The following is a 13,054-nucleotide window of genomic DNA, read 5'->3' as shown; positions in this document are numbered from 1 at the left end:
AAGACGCTGGTCTGTTTGTCCAGGTCACTATGCCACAATTTTGCTATAGTTTCAGAGTGCCCATCAATAGGCATCACCAATTTTGACCCTCCTCTGCTTTTTGAATTTAAGCCCTAAAAGTATTCCATGAAGACCTGGACTCCTTTAGAAACCCTGTGGATGTGTATCTGTAGATAAACCTGCCTTTTCATCACCTCCTATGGTCACTGTCCAAACTCAAGCAGAGAAAAACGTTCCCTGGGACATAAGTGCTGTCCCACTGGTTGGTCAAAAGGACTCTGGTAGACCAGAGGAACCAGCCAGGAGGTCAAAAGCTCACCTCTCCTGGGACTATTGATCCAACTTTCATCCTGGTACAGCCTGAAATGGAGAGGTCTTGTGTGGTTTTTGAAGTAGAGTTTAATGCCTCTGCCTTTGCTCTGCACTAGAGGTGTTAGCAGTCAGTCTGCTGGGTTTTCTTCAAGGGCTTAAGAAGCAGTGCGTCTGCACCATGTTTCCAGCCAGGGTGATCCTAATTATATCTGAAACTGCAGAGGTGCAGTGCATAGCAAGAAGCTTGGCACTATTCCTGCATACTTCTCCAGGCAGCGTGGAGATGTAAATTGGCATCTTAAATTCCCTCTGCAGGACAGCCATGCACCTTGAACAGTTTGATCAGGATGCCTGAGTGCGGCGTAACTCTTACCCCACAGAACTCTGTCCTTCCTGCCTGGGCTGTTGGAAGGGAACCAGCCTGCCTACCTCCCCGCAACACACTCTGCCTCTTACTGCTGACCCAAGATAAATTATCAGGGTACATGTGTTCAGTTTTATAAACACACCACCCATGTCTGGCCACTAATAGCACATCATGGCTTGAGGTACCATCTCCGTTCCTAATACTGCTTCCATTTGGGCTTGTATTAGTGGGCTCATCAAAGGGATTTTTGTCTTTTCCAATGAACTCTTTCAGTTGTCTGTACCCTTTATGACATTCAGGCTGTGGGGAGACTGTCTCCTTTTCTAGCACACTGTCTGGGAGTGGAGGAAGTGTCATACTGCAGTGATGAAATGTGCCTTGAGCTATGTTTGTTCTTCTCTTAGGTCTTGCAGCAAATACCAGGACTCTAGAGGTGGTGGAGTTTTGACAAGAAATCTGAAATGGATACTTGCCATGAGTCTTTGGTGTCTTTGAGCTGCCATTGTACCTGGTTTCCCTCCCTGGAGGAGAGAAGGGCAAAAAGGGAGATAAACCCCTTCTTATGCAGAGTCCTCATGTGACAGATGGTGTGAATATTAGTTACTGCTGGAGAGTCTAGTGGAGCCCCTGAACACAGGAGAGCCTTTGCTGCTGGACAGCCTTTAGTCTAGACTCAGCTGCAGCCTGAGTCGAGAGAGCTAGGGCAGATTAAGACACTGGTGGTGGGAAATAGCAAGGTCAGCCTGTGCTCACCAGTCTTAACATACATTAATCCTAGGGTGTTATTGTGGCTGTGCTTTCCCATCAGTCACTCCTGTCCCAGAGTTTTCGTGTACAGCTTGTCCTTTTGTTTTCTCCCAACTCAAGTTGCAGGTGCTGTACAGGTCATGTTTTTTCAGGGCTGCAACCCTTCTGTTATGGCAAAGGCAGGATTTGTCAGTAGACTTGTTTGTGCCAAAGCAGAGCAGTGTTACTGCAGTATTATGACAGATCAGTGCAGCTTCAGAAAGAGACAAGATGCTGGGTCATGGGTTTAGCTTTGTGGCCACAAAAACTGTGTTTCTTCACCACTGCCATCAGGACTGGACTAATTTGATGCCCTAGGGTGTTGTTGATGTGTTGTATTGTCCTCGTGGAGACTGTCTGGAAGTTGCAGGGAGATTCCGGAGATAGAAATCTACATGACATATTTTTGCCAGGGTACATGTGCTTCAGAGGGAGCAAAAGGAGAACTTGCTTTCATGCTATGATGGTGAAAATTTAGCAAGGCAGGCAGAATGGTCTGGTTTACAGCTTCTGAGGTGGAGAATACATCATGTTAGTACAGTATTTTTTATACCTGTGGCTCTGGAGGCCTCTGGACCCAGCCAGTGCTGTGGTTGCTTTTCCCCTGAATCCTGGTATTGCTACCCAGATCTGGTGTTATGTTTGTTTTTTAAATGAGTGAAACCAGCCTTGTTTTCTTTCTCCTGGGATTGTAATTCTTGAAATCAAAGCTGCGTTTTCCACAAATGTGTAATCCTTACTGCCACATCCATTCAGGATACACCAGGCTGCTTATTCCCTTGAGTTCCTGATATTGTCATGTAGAATCAGTCCTGTGTTATTCTTTACCTTGAATATCCCAAAGCAGCAAGCAAGATCCAGGACTTCATTTTCTGTTACCCAAAAGATCCCAGAGGAAGCTGCACAGCAGCAGTGCTGCAATTTTTTACTCTCTCAAGACTCTTTCCTTCCCCAGCGCGGCAGCCTAGAGTCAATGCGGCATTTGCTATAATGGGCAGTGACTTTTTGAGATCAGGGAATGCACTCTAGGCTGTACCACTCTCTAAATAATCCTCCAGAGTAAAATGCAGAGTTCCAAACAAGAAAATCCCTTTACAATTTTTACCTGCAAAAACACAAAGAGGGAATTGGCTCAAGTGCACTTGAGGTGTTGGAGTGCCCTGTTTTCCTTTCCTATCTGTATTCTACGTCCTCGCGTATTCTGGGCTAACCCATCTGCTGGAAGATAGCAGGGAGGGATCTAGCAGATAAGGCAACCCTCAAAATGGAGGAGGGGAAGGGTAGTCCTGATTAATTCTCTCACAGCGGAGATGAACTGAAGCAAATGACATCTCGGGTGAGATGGCTGGTTTTGTATGCCAGGGATACCTCTTGTTTCTCCTGCAGACTCTTGACCTATAGCTGTAGACACTCAAAATCTCAGCCTCAGCAGCTTGAGGCTGATGCACAGCAGTGAGGGATGCGGGAGCTGTGTGGACATCAAACTGATTTGTTTCTATGGAAACAAGTAGATTTCACCATGTTGTAGGGAAGTAGGAGGGGAATTATCCCCCTGGGCCTGGTTCTGGCTCTGAGATTGGATTGGTTGCTGCACTGCAATTGTAGAGCAGCAGCCCATGAAGGGATTATCTACCTAGTCAGTGATCACAACTAGGGAGAGAAGCACTTGGATCCAATCCGCTTCCATTGCAGGCTTCCTCAGCAGGGATGACATAAGGCATTCCCAGGGTCACAGCCCTCCATGGCAGTTAAAAGCAATGAATTTAGCCTTGGTCACTCCTAGCTAGAAAGGAGGCCTGCGTTACAGTACTGGCAGCTGTGACTGCGTATCCTGCACAGATTTTTCAATTAGGATGGCTAAAGCAGTGAACTGTGCTCATACTTCGGCACACCTTCTAGGCAAGAGCTGAGAACTATATGTGGTGTCTGCAAGGACTGGGGGAAGCTGAGATCTTTCAGGCAGGCTTCAAGTGTTGCTTGCTGATGAAATTATGGTATGCCCTGCTGTATTTGGTGTACTGCTTTCAGAAAGTCCCAGTGCCTGAAGTCCTGTGACTGAGGGTGATGATTTTGAAACCTTTTTTTCTAAAACAAAAGTTAATCTCATGAAACCAGGGAAGGAATCAAAGCATGAATAGAAGCTTTGATCAACAGGTTAACATAAGAACAGAACTTACTAAACCCCATGTATTCCTAGTGACCTGTAGTACTGAGTCTGTTTGAATGGACCCTGGGCCCTAGTGCTGATCCTTCAAAAGGGGCTGACCTATCTAGGCCCCTGCAATGCCTCTGGGAGGGAAAGCTTAGATTTCTAGATAGAAGGAAAGCAGACTATGGAAAACTGGCAAAAATGGTATTACCTGTGTGTGTTTAAGCCTCTTCCCAAAGTATTCCCTTGTCTGTTCTCTTCTTCCCCTCCTACAAATGTAGTGCAGGAACTGTGTAACCTTCTATAATGGAGAGAAATTCCATTTGCTCGGCTTCTGTCTCCCCTCACTGTGTATAGGGACTTTAGTACACATTACGTAAACTGAGCTAGGGATGGAGTGCAGCTCTAGCAGAAATTCTTGCTCTGTGCTTTGTAACGCAGCCAGTGAATTGATCGGATGTGGTAACCCTTGGTGTTATGGGTTTGCAGGGGTGCATCAGAAGAATGTAGCAGCATCTCTGCCTTGTATTCAGGTCATCTAAAAATTATATGTATGGTGCACCTCAAAAGTCAGGCCAGATCCTGCTGTAAGGTCTACCAAGCATAAAGCTAGGGTGTACTGACTGCCTTGGAATTACTGTAGACACACAGCAGCAGAAATCCCTGGGGCAAACTCTTGACTGTGCCAGTTTACTCTGCAGGCTGGCAGGCCCCCAGGCTATTGAATAAAAGTGTAATACCTAAAGTGTAAGGATGCTTCTGACCTCCTTGGATGTCCTTTGCCCTGTGGAAGCCGTACAGCCGTGAAGCTCTGTAGTTCTGCAGCAGATTGACTTGTGTAGGGAGGCTATAGTGCAGCCATGACTTGGCATAAGGCATACAGCTGTCTTCCAGATTTTGATGTACCCTTAAGCTAGTGGAGTGTGAAACAGAAAAATCAGCCGAAAGGGCTCGAATCAAAATAAACAATAGAAAAACTGCTTATCTTATTCCATTGCTTCTAGAGACCTGCATAAAGGCATGAGCAGGAGGGGGGCTGAGTGAGATACAAAGAAAGGAGATGTGGAAAGAGCGGATGAGAGGGGCACTGGCTGCAATGACTCCTGGGAACCAGGCTGTGCAGTCAGAGATAAGCCAGAAAAGCAGAATTTAGTGCACCCTGGAAGAGATTTAGTGCACTCTGGGAGGGGTAGGGGAGAGAGCTGTCTCTAAGCAAGTGATTATGTAAAAAAATGCTATGCGCTTTCCTTTTTGCCTTAGCAGTGTTTATAAAGGTGCTGCAGGCTGAAGTCAACATGACTGCCACAGCTGAAGCATCAGTGGTGTGAGAGAATGTCGCACAGGCCCTATCCCCTCTCCAGCTGTCTGCACCCCCTCAGCCCACCCTTGACTCAACAAATGTGTTCTGAGTGGGGGAAACACATTTTTGATTAACGCTTGATGTTCAAGGCATGTAAGTCCTCCCAGAGACCCACAAGAGTACATGAATATGACAATGCATGTTAGTAACAAAAGGCTTTATCCTATTCTGTGGGAAAGAGAAGATCTATATGCTTTACCAAAAACTACCAAGAAGGTGACACAGGGAGCAGTACTGGAGACTGTCACCTCTGTATATCTAGGTCAGTGACCAAGTAATTGTACTGTGTCCCCTGGTGAGTAGACGAGCCCTATGGCTGAGATGGAAGCTCGTTCAACTGCTGTCTCTCCATGGCACATCATTTAGTCCCAAATGTCAGTGAAACAAACCCCACTATTATGCTTGTTCATGATGAACTGGATTTGACTCGCCAAACTTACTGTATGTAGGCTTTCAAACAGCCAGCCATGCAATTTTCTATGGAGGTGGATTCTGTTGGAGGGGGCAGTCTCCTGAGAGGTTTCTTGTCTTTTTGGCAAAGCCTGTGATGTGGGGTCGCTCTGGTTTTTGAAATGTTGCCTTTTGCAGTAAATGTAGGTCTCGTGGCTTTATTTACTTTGTATGTTAACTCTGAGTACACTACTCTTTTTCTTACCTTAAATATGGAGGTGGATTCTGTTGGAGGGGGCAGTCTCCTGAGAGGTTTCTTGTCTTTTTGGCAAAGCCTGTGATGTGGGGTCGCTCTGGTTTTTGAAATGTTGCCTTTTGCAGTAAATGTCAGTCTCCTGTGGCTTTATTTACTTCATATGTTAACTCTGAGTACACTACTTTTTTTCTTACCTTAAATAAAGTGAGAGGATGGCATGGGGGAAAAGATGGAGAAGAGCTCCAGCACAGTGCACATCCTGGTCAGTTGTAAAAGGGGCAGAGGAAACTAAACAGGAAGGTGATTCCTGTGATGAGAATCATAGCATCAGTTCCAGAGCAGGATGTGTGCGTGAACATGTATTGCAACCTATTTCTACACTTATTTTTTTTTCTTACAGTGAGTTAGCGTAGTGGCTGTCCTTTTGTGTTTAAAGACCACAGTGCCTCAGTCTCTGCATAAAGCCTTAGTAAAGGCATCTCGGACAGAATACCCCTCACACTTGCTGAAGACCTGTGCTGGTATCAACTGTAATGCTGTGCAAAGGGATAGAAGAACTTGAAGCAGACAGGGGAATAGGAGAAGGTGCAAACTTCAGAAGTTATTTTCTAGTTCGTTATCTATCCCCTCTGATGCTTGTTTGCAAGTTATCTAGTAGATGTTATAAATGAGCCCAGTTTATACTAGCATTTGTGCTTTGCCTTGCTCAGGCAGCACCTATGGAGTTTGTAAGGCAAGTTCCTGGAGACTGTCTTATGTACAGCAAGCTCCAAACCTGAAAAAAGGTCTGCTTGGCCCTTCTTGGTTACTGATCTGGAGAGCTGTACTGGGGAGAATTGGCTAGGTGTTGGAGATGCTGTTTGACAGAACTACTTAACAAAGCAGTTGTGTAAGTGTTCCAAGTCAGCACAATAGTATCAACCTCCCCTTGCACTACTGTAAATAGGAACTCAAGGTACAAGGCAGTGGGAAGCCTTCTGTTTACTTTTTTGTTTCTGCTAACATGTATATTATGATGACACTTGTGAACTATTGGCTGTCTTTATTTTTCACAATTGTATTCTTGAATAATGAATCATTGTGCACAATAATATTGCCAGTATGCTGGAATGTGATGTACTTACAATAGATCTTTATTTCTATATGTATCCATTGTGTGACCAGTACCAATTACACCCTAAGGAATGATACTAGACCAAGTGCTTATGGAATTGCTCTCTTTCACTGTGGGTCAAGACTAGGCGTACTGTTGTGCTGTGGAGATTGGCAGATAAATAACACACATCGCCTGCCTTAAACTTCTTTGAGTCTAAAAGTGCTAACATGAATGGAAGAAAATGTGGCTACCTAGGAATGAGACTTACCATGTGATAATAAGTCTGTAGGACTGGTGTCCAAGTTCACATGATGCAGCATGAAAGGAAGATGAAAGCTAAGGGCAAAGAAAAACAGTTAGAATAGCAGGTTGATGGGTGCTCTTGTTCATGATGCACCTGCTTTTAAATGCTTGCTGTTCGTGTTGGCCTGTCTGGCTTCTTTTGTTTGAGAAGCACTTTGGTTCAGGGAAGATAAGAGCACAGAGGCCACAAAGTCAGCAGGAAAGACAAGCCCAAATCTGTAATGCAGCAGTCTTGTTAACCTACTGGGTGGAAGAGGGAAGAACAATTTTTTCTTTGTTCTTGCCCCATGTCCGAGTTATGGAATTGGGTATGGAATGAACTTGCATGTCACTTAAGGGATCAGACCAGGAAGGTGCTCTCAAGGGCAGCTCCTGCATCAGGCTTCTACCTTCTGCTAGAACTAGATAATGTCTGTTATGGAGGGGCACCAGGCTTGAGTTAGTGTCGAAGAAGTGCAAAGCTGCTACCATTTCTGAGGTATTTGTTTTAGTAGTCAAGAAGAATAATAGTAAATATTTTTAGCCTTGCAGATATTCTGTGGCTACTGTGTGGCATAGGTGTCAGCGTGTGTGTTAAGGATTCATTTGAGACATGCTGGAGTAAGAATATGTTTGAAAACATAGTTGTTGTGCTGTGAGATGAAGTGCTGTTTACAGAGATTTATAAGCTGTTCATAGAATGCGGTCTGTGAAGATGTGAATGTCGCCGATCAGTGCAATGATCATAAGAGTCATAATCTAGAGGTAAGTACCTCTGACATGTCTTAAGAGTCTTGTAATGCATTGGGCCAGGATGAGCTAATGAAAAATTCTTGATCTGGATGTGTGTGAATGATGAATGATCAACTATAAAACTTGACAGATGAAATGAAGATAATGCTACACTTAAGCAGGAGCAGGTCTGAACTGTGTGACCGGATAGTAAAATCCATAGGGGCAGGAACTGTATTTCTGGCTGTGTTTTGGGATAGTCCTTTGTGCAGTGCAGTTCTGATTGAATTGCTGTCACTGGGCACCACCAGAACACACGAAATAACAAATACTGGATTTAAAAAAAAAACAAAACACAAGAACAGCCATGTGAAATTGTGGAGGCTGTGTGAATCTTAATTTTTTGAAACTAATATAATCCAAACTGAGGATTAATCACATCCCTTAATACCCTATTTGTCTGTAGATATTTAATAAGAAATCAAATTGAAATTAAATGATCAGATGGTGGCATTCACTCTTCTGTTCTTTGGAACTACTTTTATGTCTTCATAAGCTGCTATTTTGGCTCTTTAATTGAGGATTTACCTTCTCTAGTGCATTCTAATCCAAGAATCTCAAAGGACTGACAAACGAACAGCAAGGATACTGTGCTGGTATATCTAGACTAGGCCTAGATTTGTATTTCAAAGACCTCTACAAACAGCTTTTCAAGCCTTCCAGCTTCCCTGGAGGGAAGGAAAGTAAGTGGTGGTAGGAGCATTTGGTCTGTCTTCCATTTAGAACAAGAGATGGCACCATGGACTTGGTTCTGTTGTTGACTGCAGATGACTTTTGTTGCAACTTCAGTGAAGACTAAAATCATGCATGAAGAAGTTTTGACCCAAAGTCCTTTCAGAAATACAGATTACCAGTGCATGGAGAAGGTACAAAACCGCTTTAATTCTGCAGTACAAAGAGTAACTTGTTTGCAAGGCTCAATAAACCAGGGGCAAAATTAATCTTACAGTCCAGGAGTCCTAGCTGCCTGTGAACTGACAAGTGTTCTTGGATTTCCCTGTATGTATATTTTCTATGTATCTTTCTGTTTTGAAATTGAGTTCTTGCTGGATTAAGAGCTAGGCTTGTAAGAAAATGTTTGTAGTGCCTCATAAAGGATTGCAGTAAGCCTTCTTGTCTGGCCATATTAAGGTTTTTGGAACACTTGAGCAAAAATGAAGTGCTTCTGTTGGGTCTCTCTGAAGATCTGCATTAATGCAGTCTCCTCTCATGGGTGTGTTTATAGCTGAAACTAAATTTCTTGCTCAGTACTATATAGTGATCTTTTGACAAACCTCAGAGGCCTCTTAGGAAAGCGATCAGCTGCAAAAAAAGTAGACGGTGTCTACATGTAATGCAAAGGAGATAGCCAGCGGAGGTGCCTTTCCACTTGATTTTGATGGAAAGAGGGAATGTGCCATGCTCATGCTTGCAGTGGAAGAGTATCTCTTGAGCAGCAGTTGGAGTCTGAGCCGATATGTAGGGATGCCATCAGTTACCTTCCTTTGCTGTTAGGAAGTTATGGTTGCCACTACTGAATGTCATTAGTACAAAATCACAGGCAGGTTATCTGCAAATGCTGTGTTGCTGGAATTAAATGCCACTGTTACAGGGAATCTCTAAGCCTTGGAGCACAAACCTAAAGCAGTGAGCTAACCACTTCTGGCAAAGCACGAAGGGGTGGGCTTGCTCATACAATCACTTATCTCTTGTGTTTATCAGGTTTGAGAGCATTTATTCTAACAGAGCAGGTGAACCAGGCATGATACGCCCATAATGATCACTGAGATGCTGGAAGACTAGTTCCTCCTCCAAAGATCTCACTCTCTTGTTTAACAAGAAAACATCAGATGAAGATCAAGTGTTTGACCAAAGGAGTAAACAACTATTCTTTTGACTAGCAAATTGTGTGTATACTTTAGGAACAAATGTGGCCCTACCGCAGCAAACCACTTCATGCAAGTCTCTTGTTTTAATAGAGACAATCACGTTTTCTTCAATGTGGTAGCAATGAGCGAACACAAACTTGTCTGAAAGTTTCAATGTGTGCCTTTTCAAGAAGTCCCAAACTTTTCATATGTGTATCTGTCTGGCCTTTTTTGACAGCGTCTGTCAATGTTTTCTTCCTTTTTCCATACAGTGTATGCTGAATTATACAAGCTGTTTGTCAATCTCCTGTGTCTTATAAATAGTCTAGGAAGAAATGTCTTTGGTCCATGTTACCTTTAACTTCTAATCCTCTGTACTGTGCAAGTCATTAAATGAACTCTGAACCTTGTTTATAGACCAAATGTGCTTTTTTGTCATTAATAGCACCTTTTTGTGCTGTAGGATTCCAAGATACCTAATGCATGGAGACTTTTTTGTATAGAGTATCTGGCTTTAAAAAACTAGGAGGGAAACCCCAAGTCCCCAGTGCCCTGATTATAAATGTATTGTTGCATGACATTGATTGCCTTAATGTGTTTCTAATGTGTTTGGATTTTGATAGAATGTTGTTCTACAGTAACTGTTAGATTGTTTTCCATCTCTCAAATATTGTTTTTACTGTTGTGTTGCTAATACAGCTTTTGGCCCAAATCTGTGCTTTAATGCAGCTCTGCATACTAAAATAGAAATAAGACTGGAAGGGATGATGTGATTGGGTTTGGCCTGAGCTAGCTAGTTGAGAACATGTGTAAGTACTTCAGAAGTGAACAATACAAAATATAACAATAAATGCTTTTCAGGTCACTTCCCTGCCTGAACTTTTTCAGCCTGAGACCCATTAGGATTTATGTCCTTAGTTCTTTTCCTTGTGTTGGTGTAGAAGAGAAGATCTATCACTGGTCAGACCAAGAACTCACCTATCTCAATATGCTCTCTCTGACAGTAGTTTAATGGCATTTAAAAGACGTGTAGATGTGGTGCTTCAGGACATGGTTTAGTGGTGTGCTTGGCAGTGCCAGGTTAGCAGTTGGACTTGATGATCTTAAAGGTCTCTTCCAACCTAAACAATTCTGATTCTAAGGAGGAAAACAGAGGATTGGTGCCCTCAACTTAATTATGAATAACATTTCAGGTACAAAGTCTTGCATAGCGACATATGTAATGAGGCAGCTTTTGATGTCATGCTAGAGGCTGCCTTGCCTTGAGTGGAATCCCTGCTGCCCTTGTCCCAGCACTCAGAGCATTATAGCATGTTATCTCTAAAGACGTATTCCATCTCTATTTCCACCCTCAACCTTGCTACCGTACATCTCCTGTGCTGGAATTGAATTAAGCCAGTTTATCTAACCCTTCTGCTCTTGTCTGCCCAAGTCATCTGGCATGTAGTTGTTCTTATCGCATGTATTGTTTCCCTGATTCTGACTGAATTTCATCACTTTGTGCTTCTCTTTCTGGAGCAGTAGGGACGTATGTCAATCTTTTCCCTGACTCCGAAGTGGACTCAAACTGTGCTGAACATGTGGTCCATGCCACGCGTGCTCTGTTGTAGTTTATTTACAGAAGCAATTTATTATGCGTACTGCAAGAGGGCAGGCAAGGCTCCTGTACACTGCTTTCTGCTTGGCACCCAGCCAGCTTGCTGCAGAATTTACTAATCCATACTTTTTAGTGTCTCTGATTTGAAAGGCTTAGCTGGAGCAGGAGGAGGAAAGAGTTTGTCCAAGTGACTGTAAAGAGAAAGGAAGTGAAGAATAGGAAATAATATGGTTACAATGAGGTGATACTGCATCAATTGTGGGTATTTTTAAAAAGCTTTTTGGCTGCAACTCCTGATAGGAGTCAAGTGTAGAGAAAACTTGAAAGTTGAACATCATATGCCTCCCAATAGTTTGTGGGTAAGAACACACATTCATTTTCTAATATTAGGGATCAAATTGCACATATTTTCACTCAGAACTGAAGCAGTGCTATGATTGTGATTTAGGTGACTGAATTTGGCTAATGGATTTGTCGTCTTCTATGAGAACTTAGTGTTTTCTCCTTGGAGTAGCCTGTGAGTTACTTCAGTTAACACAGTAAATTGGATCATTTTTTTTTATAATTCTGGAACCCAGATGCCACATAGGTTTTCCATCTACCTTTGTCCTGAGTTTTTGCCTTAGTAACTGTGACTAGGACAGCAGAGAAATCAGGATTTTGGCTAAAGCAGAAATCTTCAGGAAAACATGGAGCACAACATGAGTGGAATCTTAATTCTTGGAGAGCTCGTACTTATAAATGCAAGTGGTGCTTTTCTTACAGTAAAGCACGATTTGATACTGCAAGTTGGAGATTAATAACTATTGTCTTGTTGTGCTAGAAAGGGAATCTATAGTAACAGGATACCTCTTTCTCGGGTACAGTAAGTTCAAAATAAGTCAGTGCAGCTCAGATGGCTTTGTTATGTGAAAAACTGATGCTAGGGTAGGACTTTTTCACATATTGACCACAGACATCTATAGGGATGGAGCTGAGACAGCAGAAAGCTGCTAGAGTGATGCAATGCCTCAAAGATTTCAGGGTTAATCCCACTGGAATGGAAAAACTAGAGCTGTATTATTTGAAAAACAAATGAAAGACAAACCCTGGTTAACTCTGTATATTTCTGAAAAGTCTGAAATAGTTAATGGATTACAGTCTTATTTTAACTGGTGGAGTTGTACCAGAGGTCTCATTACTCCAGACTTAGTAATTTACACGAGATATTTTTATTTGAGGAGTTGGAGATTGTGAGATGCCTCTTTACCCTCCCTGCACTTGAAACTAGTCTGCAGGTTTTGATATTATTGTTATTCTGACAGTCCCACGGGTGGAGAATTACTTTTATAGCTGAGGAAAGGGAAATACAGAGAAGTAGAAGAACTTGCACAGGATTACTTAGGAAGTCAGTGGCCAAACCAGGAGTCGAAACAAAGTGCTCAAGTCCTTGTCTGATGTATTAAAACAAAAGCTCACTCCTCATCTGCACTTTGTCAGTGTTAAGCTCACGCAGTACTAAGAGCAAAACACTCAAAATGGAGAGCCCTGGATTTCTCATTCACCAGAGTAGTTAGTCGCTACTGAATTAGCAAAATTATTCATTGCTACAGCTATCAAGGAAGGGAGGATTGTGTGCCAGAATCCCAGCAATGTAGGTAGGACTTCTTTTAGCAAAGAGAACTATAGTTGTGCTGTGGGAACTATGTTTTGAAGTGATGCTTCTCCCACTAGGCAAGGAAGCAATCGGTCATATTTTCAGAAATGCTCAGTGGCTCTTGAGGAGCCATGTGAACAGCTGAGTACTTGAAAACCAGGCCACAAACTCGCAAGGTCATCCG

Source organism: Cariama cristata, unplaced genomic scaffold (assembly GCF_000690535.1).
Source record: "Cariama cristata isolate BGI_N322 unplaced genomic scaffold, ASM69053v1 scaffold11093, whole genome shotgun sequence".
Lineage (NCBI taxonomy): Eukaryota > Metazoa > Chordata > Aves > Cariamiformes > Cariamidae > Cariama > Cariama cristata.
This window is presented reverse-complemented; position numbering follows the sequence as displayed.